Consider the following 14907-nt stretch of genomic DNA (forward strand, 5'->3'; position numbering starts at 1 on the left):
CCTCCTCCAACCCTCCCTATCTCTGTAACCTCCTCCAGCCCCTACAACCCTCCCTATCTCTGTAACCTCCTCCAGCCCCTACAACCCTCCCTATCTCTGTAACCTCCTCCAGCCCCTACACCCCTCCCTATCTCTGTAACCTCCTCCAGCCCCTACACCCGTCCCAATCTCTGTAACCTCCTCCAGCCCTGACAACCCTCCCTATCTCTGTAACCTCCTCCAGCCCCAACAACCATCCCTATCTCTGTAACCTCCTCCAGCCCCTACAACCCTATCTCTGTAACCTCCTCCAGCCCCTACAACCCTCCCTATCTCTGTAACCTCCTCCAACCCTCCCTATCTCTGTAACCTCCTCCAGCCCCTACAACCCTCCCTATCTCTGTAACCTCCTCCAGCCCCTACACCCCTATCTCTGTAACCTCCTCCAACCCTCCCTATCTCTGTAACCTCCTCCAGCCCCTACAACCCTCCCTATCTCTGTAACCTCCTCCAGCCCCTACAACCCTCCCTATCTCTGTAACCTCCTCCAACCCTCCCTATCTCTGTAACCTCCTCCAGCCCCTACACCCCTCCCTATCTCTGTAACCTCCTCCAGCCCCTACAACCCTATCTCTGTAACCTCCTCCAGCCCCTACACCCGTCCCAATCTCTGTAACCTCCTCCAGCCCTGACAACCCTCCCTATCTCTGTAACCTCCTCCAGCCCCAACAACCATCCCTATCTCTGTAACCTCCTCCAGCCCCGACAACCCTCCTTATCTCCGTAAAAGAGGGGTGGGAGCAGTAGAGAGAATGGGGGGGGGGGGTAACTCAGTGTCATCACTGGTGAAACAATGCGAGTTGTCAGGAGGAATCTGTGGAACCCCTGTGAACGATGCCAACCACATTGCTGAGACTGTAACCCGACAAACTGACGATGTCATCCCATTAACCCGTCTCATAGATTAATCAGCCAATCAGTCACAAGCTGTCTTTGTGGCCTGTTATTGAAGTCAGCCATCAAATTCACCCGGATGAACGACACCTTGTCCAGGTTCAAGCGCGGCTAATTGGGAATAAAGTCCGTCAAACCGCCTACCGGCCGCTCAAACGTTATCGGCTGCTCCTTCACCGTGGCCAACATCCTGGGGGCTCCCTCCCCAACAGCGCGGTGGGTGTGCCTACACCCTGCAGGAATGCGGCACGTCACCCAACACCTTCACTCGGGGGCAATTAGGGATGGGCCATAAACACCGGGCCAGCGACTCCCACAGCCCCACCCATGAATAAAAACATGGAGACGGTTCACAGAGCTGATTGCGGAGATGAAGGGGGTTCAATTCCCGAGGATGGGTTGAGCCATTGGGCGTTCTGAAGAACAAGAATCGGATTCTGAGGGGGGATGCAGTGAGGATGTTACCCTCCTTGCAGGTGGGGGTCTAGAACGAGGGGATGCAGAGCTCAGTTTTAGAATCAAGAGTCTCCCATTGAAGATGAGGAATTTCTTCCGAGGCTGGCCAGTGTGGGTCCCCAGACCATCGAGGAGTGGGGCACCATGGCCACAGCGCTCAGGCACACTCGGCGCCCTCGAGTGGGCTTGCTGTCGTTCTGGCTATTCTCAAACTTCAACGGGCGATGTAATTTAAAGAGGGAGCGGCCCCTTTTGGGGACCGGCACTCAGTACAATAACTGACATGGGGAAAGTTGAACTGTTATAATGTGATCGCCGGGTGAGGGGGTGGGTCAAGAAAGCAACTCACCCCCCCCCCCCCGCTCATGAGGAATTAGGCCAGCTCAATACGGCAACAGCCACTGGCTGGAAACACACGGGATTCAAGCAGGAAGGGCCAATCCCCCGCATTGCCCAAAACCCAACTTCCCCATCAAATTCGGTAAGAAGAACCATTGAGCCAATGTGTCAGCAAGATTGCATTTTATTTCACAGCATAGTTTACAACAAAAAAAACAGGGAGACCTTCTCCCTCCCCACACCAATTAGCTCTCAGCTGACAATCCCATTCCAGCGTGGTCCCCCCCCCCCCCCCTAGCCCAACCTTGTCCCGTTCACAGGCCGCTCCACACCAACGTTTCCACTCCGGGTCAGCCATCTCCAAACCCACCTCGGCCGCTCCTTCAGTCGCTGGGGTTAAAATCCTGGAACTCCCTCGCTAACAGCGCTGCAGGTGTACCTACGTCACAGGGGACTGCAGAGTGTTCAAGATGGCGGCTCACCCATCAAATTCACATGGGTCAGCCAGGAACCATATTCTTCAGACTCTCTCCCACCCCCACACGTTAGTGTCCGACAAGCATCTCAATTTCACCCGATGTCACAAGTTTGTTTGCTTCCTTTCCTGAGCAACCTTGAGTCACATCACGAAGACCTGTAAAAGGGAGAAAGATTCAGATCCCCAACTTTCACCTCAGATACTTGGCGAAACAAGTTTAATCAGTTGCTTGGTCGATCAGGTCAACTCTCCGTTCCCCCAACACGCTCTCTGAAACAGTCACACGTTATCAGGACCCCCATCCACCACCTTCAGACATTCACTCCCTCCACCCCCCCCGACGCACAGCGGCAGCCGTGCGCACCGTCTACAAGACGCCCCGCAGCCACTCGCCCCTTCGACAGCACCTTCCAAACCCGCCACCTCTACCGTCTAGAAGGACGAGGGCAGCAGCAGACGCACGGGGAACACCCCCGCCTGCAAGTTCCCCCCCCCCCCCCCTCCGAGCCGCTCGCCATCCCGACTCGTAAATATATCGGCTGTTCCTTCACTGTGGCTGGGGTCAAAATCCTGGGAACTCCCTCCCTAACAGCACGGTGGATGTACCTACACCACACGGGGACTGCGGCGGGTTCAAGATGGCAGCTCACCCACCACCTTCTCGAGGGGCAATAAATGCTGTGCCTGACAGCAAGGCCCACATCCCCACTAACAAATATAAAAGCCCCCCCATGCAGACTGGAATGAGGAAACTCCCTTTTCCAACCCCCCACCCCCCCCAATTTGCAAACCCCACCTGGTGGGGCTGGGGGATAGTTCATGCTGGGAAATAGCACAATCCCAGTAACTGGCTGTCCCAGCCAATGAGGATAGGACCAGAAGACCGAGCACAGCACGATCCCAGTAACCAGGTGTCCCAGTCAATGAGGATAGGACCAGAAGATCAAGCACAGCACGATCCCAGTAACCGGGTGTCCCAGCCAATGAGGATAGGACCAGAAGACCGAGCACAGCACGATCCCAGTAACAGGGTGTCCCAGACAATGAGGATAGGACCAGAAGACCGAGCACAGCACGATCCCAGTAACGGGGTGTCCCAGTCAATGAGGATAGGACCAGAAGATCGAGCACAGCACGATCCCAGTAACGGGGTGTCCCAGCCAATGAGGATAGGACCAGAAGATGGCAGCTCACTGGTACCGAAGACATTTGCACTGAGATTTTTCTGCCTCCGTTATAAACACACACAGGCCACAGACAGACGCAGGCGTGACAAGAACTGGAGGGCACAGGGGCAAACAGATTTAGCTTAAACAGCAACAGGGTTCCAGAGGCCGTGGCCCAGCTGGACCCCCGCCCCGGACCTCCGAGTGCTCCAGAATGCCGGTGTTAACAAAGCTCAACACGTCACAGTCCCCAAACACTGCAGTCATTGGGGAATTTCTATTTCCTTTGTACTTCCACGAGGGATGTGGGGTATCACTGGGCAAGGCCCAGCATTTGTTGACCATCCCTAACTGCCCCTTGAACGGTTCATAGAATCAATGAGTGCAGAGGCCATTCAGCCCATCGAGTCTACAGCGACCCACTGAAAGAGAACCCTACCCTCGGCCCACTCCATCCCCATAACCCCACCTAATCTGTACATCTTTGGATACTAAGGGGCAATTTAGCACAGCCAATCCACCTAACCTGCACATCTTTGGACTGTGGGAGGAAACCGGAACACCCGGAGGAAACCCACGCACACACGAGGAGAACATGCTGATTCCTCAGACAGTGACCCAAGCCGGGAATGGAACCTGGGACCCTGGAGCTGTTAAGCAACAGTGCTAACCACTGTCCTAGCCCAGTGATATGACCCAACCCCCCCCCCCCCCCCCCCCCAGTGGACAAGTGAAACAGGAGCACTTACCAGTGATGATAACCCGATCATTTCCACTGGAGGCTGAAAGACTGGAGTCACATTGCAAGGTTGACATGGGAAGCTGATCGGTGATCAGCGAGGTACAGGATTGGGCAGGACAATATCCCAATGACCTCACCCCCCCACCCCCAGAAACCCTGCAATGTGGCTCAGCTCCACCATTGGACATTGTTGAACCTTGCTCGCTCTGTGAAGAGACAGATGATGGTATTAGAGACATTATTCACCCTTTCCCACAGAAATCTCACATAACAAGCCAGTCACTCCGTAACACAACAAATGGAACATCAAGCCTGAGCACAGCACGATCCCAGTACCGGGGTGTCCCAGCCAATGAGGGTAGGACCAGAAGACTGAGCACAGCACGATCCCAGTAACCGGGTGTCCCAGCCAATGAGGATAGGACAAGACCGAGCACAGCACAATCCCAGTAACCGGGTGCCCCAGTCAATGAGGATAGGACCAGAAGATCGAGCACAGCACGATCCCAGTAACAGGGTGTCCCAGTCAATGAGGATAGGACCAGAAGATGGCAGCTCACTGGTACCGAAGACATTTGCACTGAGATTTTTCTGCCTCGCTTATAAACACACACAGGCCACAGACAGGCGCAGGCGTGTCAAGAACTGGAGGGCACAGGGGCAAACAGACTTAGCTTAAAGAGCAACAGGGTTCCAGAGGCCGTGGCCCAGCTGGACCCCTCGCCCGGACCTCGGAGGTGCTCCAGAAGGCCGGTGTTAACAAAGCTCAACACAGCACAATCCCCAAACACTGCAGTCATTGGGGAATTTCTATTTCCTTTATACTTCCGAGACAGATGTGGGGCATCGCTGGGCAAGGCCCAGAATTTGTTGACCATCCCCAACTGTCCCTTGAGCTGTGTTCATAGAACCAACAAGTGGAGACGGAGGCCATTCAGCCCATCGAGTCTACAGCGACCCTCCGAAAGAGAATCCTACCCTCAGCCCACTCCCTCGCAGTAACCTAATCTGTACATCTTTGGACACTTGGGGCAATTTATCGCAGCCAATGCACCCAACCTCTACATCTTTGGACTGTGGGAGGAAACCAGAGCACCCGGAGGAAACCCTCGCAGACACGGGCGGGGGGAATGTGGAAACTGCACATTCACCCGAGGCCGGAATCAAACATAGGTGCTGTGAGGCAGCAGTGCTAACTGCCATGCCTCACCCAGATATTTAAGGCAGTAGTTAAGTCGACCACATCGTTCTGTGCATTTGTGGAGGGGGGTCTGGAGTCACATGTAGGACAGACAGGGGTAAGGACGGCAGGTTTCCCCAAGGGGAAATTAGTGAACCAGATGGTTTTTTTAAACGACAATCTATGATCGTTGTCATGGTCACCGTTACTGAGACTGAGCTTTATAATGCCAGATCTTATTCAAATTTAAATTTCAGCAGCCGCCGTGGTGGAGTTCGAACACGTCACCCCCGGAACACTAACCTGGGGGCGTCTGGATTACTTGCCCAGGGACATTACCATTACATCACCACGTCTTCCCCCACCCCCTCACCCCCAACTGTGGACAAGTGAAACAGGAGCACTTACCAGTGAGGATAACCTGATCATTTCCACTGGAGGGGCTGAAGTGACGGCACTGGAGTCACATTGCAAGGTTGATGTGGGAAGCTGATCGGTGATCAATGAGGGACAGGATTGGGTAGGACACTATCCCAATAACCTCACCACCTGCAATGTGGCTCGGCTCCACCATTGGCATTGTTGAACCTTGCTCGCTCTGTGAAGAGACAGATGATGGTATTAGAGACATTATTCACCCTTTCCCACAGAAAGCTCACATAGCAAGCCAGTCACTCCGTAACACAACAAATGGAACATCAAGCCTGAGCACTGCACGATCCTAGTACCGGGGTGTCCCAGCCAATGAGGATAGGACCAGAAGACCGAGCACAGCACGATCCCAGTAACAGGGTGTCCCAGTCAATGAGGATAGGACCAGAAGATGGCAGCTCACTGGTACCGAAGACATTTGCACTGAGATTTTTCTGCCTCGCTTATAAACACACACAGGCCACAGACAGACGCAGGCGTGTCAAGAACTGGAGGGCACAGGGGCAAACAGCCTTAGCTTAAAGAGCAACAGGGGTCCAGAGGCTGCGGCCCAGCTGGACCCCGTCCCAGAACTCAGTGCTCCAGAATGCCAGTGTTAACAAAGCTCAACGTGGCACAATCCCCAAACACTGCAGTCATTGGGGAATTTCTATTTCCTTTGTACTTCCACGAGGGATGTGGGATATCGCTGGGCAAGGCCCAGCATTTGTTGACCATCCCTAACTGCCCCTTGAACTGTTCATAGAATCAAGGAGTGCAGACACAGGCCATTCAGCCCATCGAGTCTACAGCGACCCTCCGAAAGAGAACCCTACCCTCGGCCCACTCCAAACCTAACTTGCACAACTTTGGACACGGGCAATTTATCACAGCCAATGCACATCCTTACACTATAGGAGGAAACTGAGGACCCGGAGGAAACCCACGCAGACACAGGGGGGGGATCGGATCAAACCTAAGTGCTGTGAGGCAGCAGTGCTAACTGCCATGCCTCACCCAGACATTTGAGGTGACGGTTAAGTCAACCACATTGTTCTGTGCGTGTGCGCAAGGCGGGGGGGAAAAGAGGTTGGAGTGAACCAGATGGTTTTTTAACGACAATCTATTATCGTTGTCATGGTCACCGTGACCAAGACTGAGTTTGATAATTCCAGATCTTATTAAAATTAAAATTTCAGCAGCCGCTATGGAGGAGTTCGAACACGTGTCCCCCCCTCCCCCCCCCAGGCAATAACCTGGGGGCATCTGGATTACTAGCCCAGGGACATTACCATTACATCACTGTCTTCCCACACCCCCCCAACTGTGGACAAGTGAAACAGGAGCACTCACCAGTGATGATAACCCTGATCATTTTCCACTGGAGGCTGAAGGACTGGAGTCACATTGCAAGGTTGGCATGGGAAGCTGATCAGGTGATCAGCGAGGTACAGGATTGGGCAGGACAATATCCCAATGACCTCACCCCCTACACTCCCTCAGAAGTCCTGCAATGTGGCTCGGCTCCATTACTGGACATTGTTGAACCTTGCTCGCTCTGTGAAGAGACAGATGATGGTATTAGAGACATTATTCACCCCCCCCCCCCCCCCCCCCCACACAGAAAGCTCACTTCAACAAGCCAATCACCCCCATAACACAAGAAATGGAACATCAAGCCTGAGCACAGCATGATCCCAGTACCGGGGTGTCCCAGCCAATGAGGATAGGACCAGAAGATCAAGCACAGCACGATCCCAGTAACGGGGTGTCCCAGTCAATGAGGATAGGACCAGAAGACCGAGCACAGCACGATCCCAGTAAAGGGGTGTCCCAGTCAATGAGGATAGGACCAGAAGACCGAGCACAGCACGATCCCAGTAACAGGGTGTCCCAGTCAATGAGGATAGGACCAGAAGACCGAGCACAGCACGATCCCAGTAACCGGGTGTCCCAGTCAATGAGGATAGGACCAGAAGATGGCAGCTCACTGGTACCGAAGACATTTGCACTGAGATTTTTCTGCCTCGCTTATAAACATGCACAGGCCACAGACAGACGCAGGCGTGTCAAGAACTGGAGGGCACAGGAGCAAACAGACTTAGGTTAAAGAGCAACAGGGGTCCAGAGGCTGCGGCCCAGCTGGACCAGAAGGTAGCACAGCGGTTAGCAGGTTCAGCAGGATCACAGGGATAGAACAGGGGAGTGGACCTAGGGTAGGGTTCTCTCTTGGAAGGTTGGTGGAGACCCCATGGGCCGAATGGCCTCCTTCTGCACTGGTAGGGGCAGTTAGGGACGGTCAACAAATGCTGGACCATGCTCACAACAGCACGGTAGCAGTGGTTAGCACTGCTGCTTCATAGCACCAGGGTCCTGGGTTCGATTCCCAGCACTATCTTGGCAGAGTCTGCACGTTCTCGTGTCTGCGTGGGTTTCCTCCGGGTGCTCCGGTTTCCTCCCACAAGTCCCAAAACACATGCTTGTCAGGTGAATTGGACATTCTGAATTCTCCCCGTGTACCCGAACAGGCGCCAGAATGTGGCAACTAGGGGATTTTCACAGTAACTTCGTTAGTGTTAATGTGAGCCTACGACTGATGACAAATCGTCACGTGACAATTGTTACTTTATCAGAATTATAAAGCCAGAGCTCAAGAGTGTGGACAGGGGCGAACCCCTAATCCAGCTCCTTGCCTGCTCCAAAAACCAATTCAAATTGAATCCAATTCATGGTCCCCAAAAGAGACATGCCAGATCCAGGCATCATCACGTGACCTGACCTCACACTCATCTTAGCCAAAAGGCCGAGAAGCGATTGTCATGTGACAATTGTTTTTTTTTTTAATTTAGATTACCCAATTATTTTTTCTATTAAGGGGCAATTTAGCGCGGCCAATCCACCTACTCTGCACATTTTTGGGTTGTGGGGGCGAAACCCACACAGACACGGGGAGAATGTGCAAACTCCACACGGGCAGAGACCCAGAGCCGGGATCGAACCCGGGGTCATGTGACAATGCGTGACTCAGCTGACCCCCCCGCAGGATGTTAGAATGCTGGTGCTATCAAAGCTCAACCCTGCGGAAGAGGCAGCACGGTGGCGCAGTGGTTAGCATCATTGCCTATGGCGCTGAGGACCCGGGTTCGAATCCCGGCTCTGGGTCACTGTCCGTGTGGAGTTTGCACATTCTCCCCGTGTCTGCGTGGGTTTCACCCCCACAACCCAAAGTTGTGCAGGGTAGGTGGATTGGCCACGCTAAATTGCCCCTCAATTGGAAAAAAATGAATTGGGTACTCTAAATTTGTATTAAAAACCCTGCAGAAACCCCCAAAAACCACAGAATAATTCCACAAGTTATATTTCCTTCGTGGGGGATGGGGGGGCGCTGGGCAAGGCCCAGAATTTGTCGGCTGCCCCTAATTGCCCTCTTAAACAGAGTGCCTCACTCGACCATTCCAGGGGGGCATGGGGGGGTCAAACTCATTGCTGTGTGGGGAGGGGATGGGGGGGTCTGGAGTCACATGGAGGCCAGCGAGAACCTTGGACAATAATTTTAAATCACTCGTTGCAGAATGTGGAGCGTAAAGGCTGACACTAACACACAGGGTGTTGTTATACCGAGTGTAGGGGGGGCAGTCCACAGGAGAGGAGGGGAAGAAAACACAGGAGCACTTACCAGTCAGGATAACCCGATCATTTCGCACCTTGGGAGGCACAAGACCAGCACTGGAGTCACATTGCAAGGTTTCGGACACATCTCCTGTGCCATCTAAAATGACCACTTGTTGGGCTTCAAACCCCATTAGTTACTCTCCTTCCCCGCCGTATCGGATATTTATTACTTCTCTGCTACCGAGGGAAGGAGGTCGAGCAGAACTTGCAGGACAACAGGTTTGATCATATATTTTCAACCAGTCTGCTTCACGGGGCCAAAAGATCTCTGTAAACGGCTCTGCTCAACTGCTACAAGCAGTTTGTGAACTGGCGAGGCTGTATCAAATACAAGACGTTCCTCAGCCTAGGAAAGGTGGGTGAAGGTGGAGCGGGGACATTAAACCCCCCCCAATATGGATCAGGCACTGAACTAGAGGGCAGGCTATGACTCAGGGTTTCAGGCAAAGATCTTGAAACACCAGTGGACAGTTTGTACTAAAAACCTCCTTTTGGAAAGCAGAGTTCTGCCAACATTACAACTGGTGGGGTGGGTGAGAAAGAACGCTGTGTAATATACACTCACTGCTTCAGTCTGGAATCGCTTGCCTGTTAAAGGGCAGCATTGAGTCACTGTGGAACTGACCTGTTGGTTGTTCCTTCCACCTACCCACCCTAGATGCTCATGGTTGTATCACAGTTTTTAGCAGCCCTCCCCCCGCAGGAGGGGCTGGACAATGATCATCTCAGTTGGAGGATTGAGCAGGGCAATATCCCAGTGACATCCCCCTGCTCCAGAAACCCTGCAATGTGTCTCGGCTCCACTACTGGACATTGTTCAACTCTGCACGCCTGTGAAGAGACAGATGACAGTATTAGTGACATTATTCCACCCCCCCCCTCCCCACAGCAGAAAGCCACAAATGATCCCAGTGAGCAGGTATCACAGCCAACAAGAATAGGACCAGAAGACCGAGCACAGCACAATCCCAGCAACGGGGTGTCCCAGCCAATGAGGATAGGACCAGAAGATGGCAGCTCACTGGTACCGAAGACATTTGCACTGAGATTTTTCTGCCTCGCTTACAAACACACACACAGGCCACAGACAGGCGCAGGCGTGACAAGAACTGGAGGGTGTAGCTGCCGAGTCCCCTGGATCTATCGGCCCCTCACAAACAGCAACCCCCATGGAGCAGAGAGTCAGGAGGGGATCGGCATCACAAAGCAGGCAGGGGCAACCTGCATGAGGTGCTCCTTCCTGTTTAGCACAGGGCTAAATCACTGGCTTTGAAAGCTGACCAAGCAAGCCAGCAGCATGGTTCGATTCCTGCAACAGCCTCCCCAGACAGGCGGCAGAACATGGCGACTAGGGGGCTTTTCACAGTAACGTCATTTGAAGCCTACATGTGACAATAAGCAATTTTAATTTAAGATGGCCAGCATAGACGACTTCTGCACTGTGAAAATCCAATGATTCCACGAGGTCATTCTGGCCTCCTTCTGCAGTGTATGGGGGGCTAGCAGAGGAAAGATGGGCCAAACAGCCTTATGCATAAGCCCCTCAGCAAAATGGGGGCATTTTGTCCAAAATAACTAATATGGAGCTGAATAAAAGTCACCCCCACCCTCCTCCATGACCCAGGACTGGTCCCATGGCCAATGGTTCTGGATATGGGAGCCCCCATCCCCCAGAGAGCCCGTGCGCATGCTCCCCTCCGGGCCCGTCTCCCTGCCCGCACATGTTCCCCAGTCCCGCGCATGCTCCGCTCCCGTCCCCGCGCATGCTCCCCGCCGGGCCTGTCTCCCTGCCGCGCATGCTCCCCTCCGGGCCCGTCTCCCTGCCCGCACATATCCCCCAGTCCCGCGCATGCTCCGCTCCCCGCCGGGCCCTGTCTACCTGCCCGCGCATGCTCCGCTCCGGGACCGCTCGGGGCCCGTCTCCATGCCCGCGCATGCTCCCCTCCGGGCCCGTCTCCCTGCCCGCACATGCACCCCGCTCCCGCGCATGCTCCCCGCCTACCCCACGCCCCGTTCCCCGGGGCAACCGACCGGCACTGCGCAGCCGCCTGAGGCGAGCGCCCCGCCACAAAAATAAAACGTAAACATGAATTGCAATTAGACAGGAGACGACCCCAGTCGCCCAGTACATGCGGCTTATTAATCTAGGCCATGGCGGCTGTAATGTCGGGCCACAAACGTCCTCCCTTCCTCTTACCATCTCCTTCCCGCACCGAAGAAGAAGAGACCGGGCGGCAACGCGCCCGCGCCTTTTATACCGCCCCCTGCCAAGGAGGTGTGTGCTTGGCAAGAGGGGACCTCCGCCGCTCCTCAGCGCCCCCTGGTGCCCGGGCGGCCATTTGCTCCAAGCAGCTCCCCACCCACAGCCCAGGTGCAGCACTCCCATTGAAACTCCTCTAGCAAGGCCAGTGGAGGCTGGCCAAGCAGCCAGCTGGGGCTATTCCACCCTGGTGTCATCAATTTTTTTTTAATATTCCAAACTTTCACCTATTTTTCTTTTGAGGGGGGGGGGGTCCCTTTTTCCCCAGGAATAAGGGGTGCCCGATGGACGGGCATCTTGCCCCGCGCCCCCTCCGGCTCTTCTGGCGTGACTGCTCTACCACTCCGCGGCCTTCGAGGTGCCCTCCAGTCACATCCACCACATCCTCATCACACAACCCCCCCCCCCACTCAAGGGATGGCCGCCTGGTTATTCAACCGCGGGGGGCATCGCAGGAAGCTTCAATGCCGCGCGCACCCACAAGCACGCACGTTCACCGATGTCCCAGCGTTCGCTCTTCGCAGTACGCCGGTCCCGGGCGAAGGGGGGGGGGGGGGGGAGCGGTGACTGGCGTCACTAACCTCGCCTTCCTCTCCCCATGTCTGGCTGTACCTGTCTGGGGTGGGTCGGGTCACGGTCCAGGAATCTAATCCATCGAGGTGGGATGATGGCCTGTCGCCCCTTTCTGCTTCACGGTGCTCCGTAGGGGTCCCAAGGGGGAATAGTGTAGGTCAGATAGGCTTCAGATGGTTTCACGGGTCGGCGCAACATCGAAGGGCCAAAGGGCCCGTACTGCGCTGTAATGTTCTATGTCTCCTTGGGGAGCGTGTCACGACTTACAGGGTGTCCACGGGGGGTGTGTCAGTATTTACAGGGTGTCCCCGGGGAGTGTGTCAGTATTTACAGAGGGTCCCCGGGGAGTGTGTCAGTATTTACAGGGGGTCCCCGGAGAATGTGTCAGAATTTACAGGGGGTCCCCGGGAGTGTGTCAGTATTAACAGGGGGTCCCCGGGGAGTGTGTCAGTATTTACAGAGGGTCCCCGGGGAGTGTGTCAGTATTTACAGGGGGTCCCCGGAGAATGTGTCAGAATTTACAGGGGGTCCCCGGGAGTGTGTCAGTATTAACAGGGGGTCCCCGGGGTGTGTGTCAGTATTTACAGGGAGCCCCCGGGGAGTGTGTCAGTATTTACAGGGGGCCCCCGGGGAGTGTGTCAGTATTTACAGGGGGTCCCCGGGGAGTGTGCCAGTATTAACAGGGGGTCCCCGGGGAGTGTGTCAGTATTTACAGGGGGTCCCCGGGGAGTGTGTCAGTATTTACAGGGGGTCCCAGGGAGTGTGTCAGTATTTACAGGGGGCCCCGGGGAGTGTGTCAGTATTTACAGGGGGTCCCTGGGGAGTGTGTCAGTATTTACAGGGGGGTCCCCGGGGAGTGTGTCAGTATTTACAGGGGCTCCTCAGGGAGTCTCAGTATTTACAGGGGGTCCCCGGGGAGTGTGTCAGTGTTTACAGGAGGTCACCGGGGTGTGTGTCAGTATTTACAGGGAGTCCCCGGGGAGTGTGTCAGTATTTACAGGGGGTCCCCGGGAGTGTGTCAGTATTTACAGGGGGCCCCCGGGGAGTGTGTCAGTATTTACAGGGGCTCCTCGGGGAGTCTGTCAGTATTTACAGGGGGGTCCCCGGGGAGTGTGTCAGTATTTACAGGGGGTCCCCGGGGAGTGTGTCAGTATTTACAGGGGGTCCCCGGGGAGTGTGTCAGTATTTACAGGGGGTCCCCAGGGAGTGTGTCAGTATTTACAGGGGGTCCCCAGGGAGTGTGTCAGTATTTACAGGGGGTCCCCGGGGAGTGTGTCAGTATTACAGGGGGTTCCCGGGGAGTGTGTCAGTATTTACAGGGGGATCCCCGGGGAGTGTGTCAGTATTTACAGGGGGTTCCCGGGGGGTGTGTCAGTATTTACAGGGGGTCCCAGGAGAATGTGTCAGTATTTACAGGGGGTCCCCGGGGAGTGTGTCAGTATTTACAGGGTGTCCCCGGAGGGTGTGTCAGTATTTACAGGGGTTTCCGGGGGGAGTGTGTCAGTATTTACAGGGGGTCCCCGGGGAGTGTGTCAGTATTTACAGGGGGTTCCCGGGGAGTGTGTCAGTATTTACAGGGGTCCCCGGGGAGTGTGTCAGTATTTACAGGGGTTTCCGGGGGGTGTGTCAGTATTTACAGGGGGTCCCAGGAGAATGTGTCAGTATTTACAGGGGGTCCCCGGGGAGTGTGTCAGTATTTACAGGGGGGTCCCCGGGGAGTGTGTCAGTATTTACAGGGTGTCCCCGGAGGGTGTGTCAGTATTACAGGGGGTCCCCGGGAGTGTGTCAGTATTTACAGGGGGTCCCCGGGGAGTGTGTCAGTATTTACAGGGGGTCCCCGGGGAGTGTGTCAGTATTTACAGGGGCTCCTCGGGGAGACTGTCAGTATTTACAGGGGGTCCCCGGGGAGTGTGTCAGTATTTACAGGGGTCCCCGGGGAGTGTGTCAGTATTTACAGGGTGTCCCCAGGGAGTGTGTCAGTATTTACAGGGTTGTCCCCGGGGAGTGTGTCAGTATTTACAGGGGGTCCCCGGAGGGTGTGTCAGTATTTACAGGGGGTCCCCGGGGAGTGTGTCAGTATTTACAGGGGGTCCCCGGGGAATGTGTCAGTATTTACAGGGGCTTCTCGGGGAGTGTGTCAGTATTTACAGGGGGTCCCCGGGGAGTGTGTCAGTATTTACAGGGGGGTCCCCGGGGAGTGTGTCAGTATTTACAGGGGGTCCCCGGGAGTGTGTCAGTATTTACAGGGGGTCCCCAGGGAGTGTGTCAGTATTTACAGGGGGTCCCCGGGGAGTGTGTCAGTATTAACAGGGGGGCCCCGGGGAGAGTGTCAGTATTTACAGGGGGTTCCCGGGGAGTGTGTCAGTATTTACAGGGGGTCCCCGGGGAGTGTGTCAGTATTTACAGGGGGTCCCCAGGGAGTGTGTCAGTATTTACAGGGGGTCCCCGGGGAGTGTGTCAGTATTAACAGGGGGTTCCCGGGGAGTGTGTCAGTATTTACAGGGGGTCCCCGGGGAGTGTGTCAGTATTTACAGGGGTTTCCGGGGGGTGTGTCAGTATTTACAGGGGGTCCCCGGGGAGTGTGTCAGTATTTACAGGGGGTCCCAGGAGAATGTGTCAGTATTTACAGGGGGTCCCCGGGGAGTGTGTCAGTATTTACAGGGTGTCCCCGGAGGGTGTGTCAGTATTTACAGGGGT

General features: G+C 55.1%; 1 long non-coding RNA gene and 5 other non-coding genes across 6 annotated transcripts; all 6 read right to left on the bottom strand.

Moving 5' to 3' along the window:
- Nucleotides 1-1894: 1894 nt before the first annotated feature.
- On the bottom strand, nt 1895-11640 carry LOC119958931. Its single transcript, XR_005459110.1, has 6 exons — nt 11575-11640; nt 9382-10208; nt 7059-7263; nt 5703-5892; nt 4122-4320; nt 1895-2362 (listed from the first exon to the last, which is right to left on the bottom strand). It is a non-coding gene; the product is annotated as an uncharacterized LOC119958931 (long non-coding RNA).
- LOC119959039 lies at nt 3356-3492 on the bottom strand. Its single transcript, XR_005459144.1, has one exon. It is a non-coding gene; the product is annotated as a small nucleolar RNA SNORA57 (small nucleolar RNA).
- On the bottom strand, nt 4630-4766 carry LOC119959040. The gene has a single exon (XR_005459145.1). It is a non-coding gene; the product is annotated as a small nucleolar RNA SNORA57 (small nucleolar RNA).
- LOC119959033 lies at nt 6085-6221 on the bottom strand. The gene has a single exon (XR_005459138.1). It is a non-coding gene; the product is annotated as a small nucleolar RNA SNORA57 (small nucleolar RNA).
- LOC119959034 lies at nt 7652-7788 on the bottom strand. The gene has a single exon (XR_005459139.1). It is a non-coding gene; the product is annotated as a small nucleolar RNA SNORA57 (small nucleolar RNA).
- Nucleotides 10355-10493, bottom strand: LOC119959035. Its single transcript, XR_005459140.1, has one exon. It is a non-coding gene; the product is annotated as a small nucleolar RNA SNORA57 (small nucleolar RNA).
- Nucleotides 11641-14907: the final 3267 nt, after the last annotated feature.

Source organism: Scyliorhinus canicula, chromosome 31, assembly GCF_902713615.1.
Source record: "Scyliorhinus canicula chromosome 31, sScyCan1.1, whole genome shotgun sequence".
Taxonomy (NCBI): domain Eukaryota; kingdom Metazoa; phylum Chordata; class Chondrichthyes; order Carcharhiniformes; family Scyliorhinidae; genus Scyliorhinus; species Scyliorhinus canicula.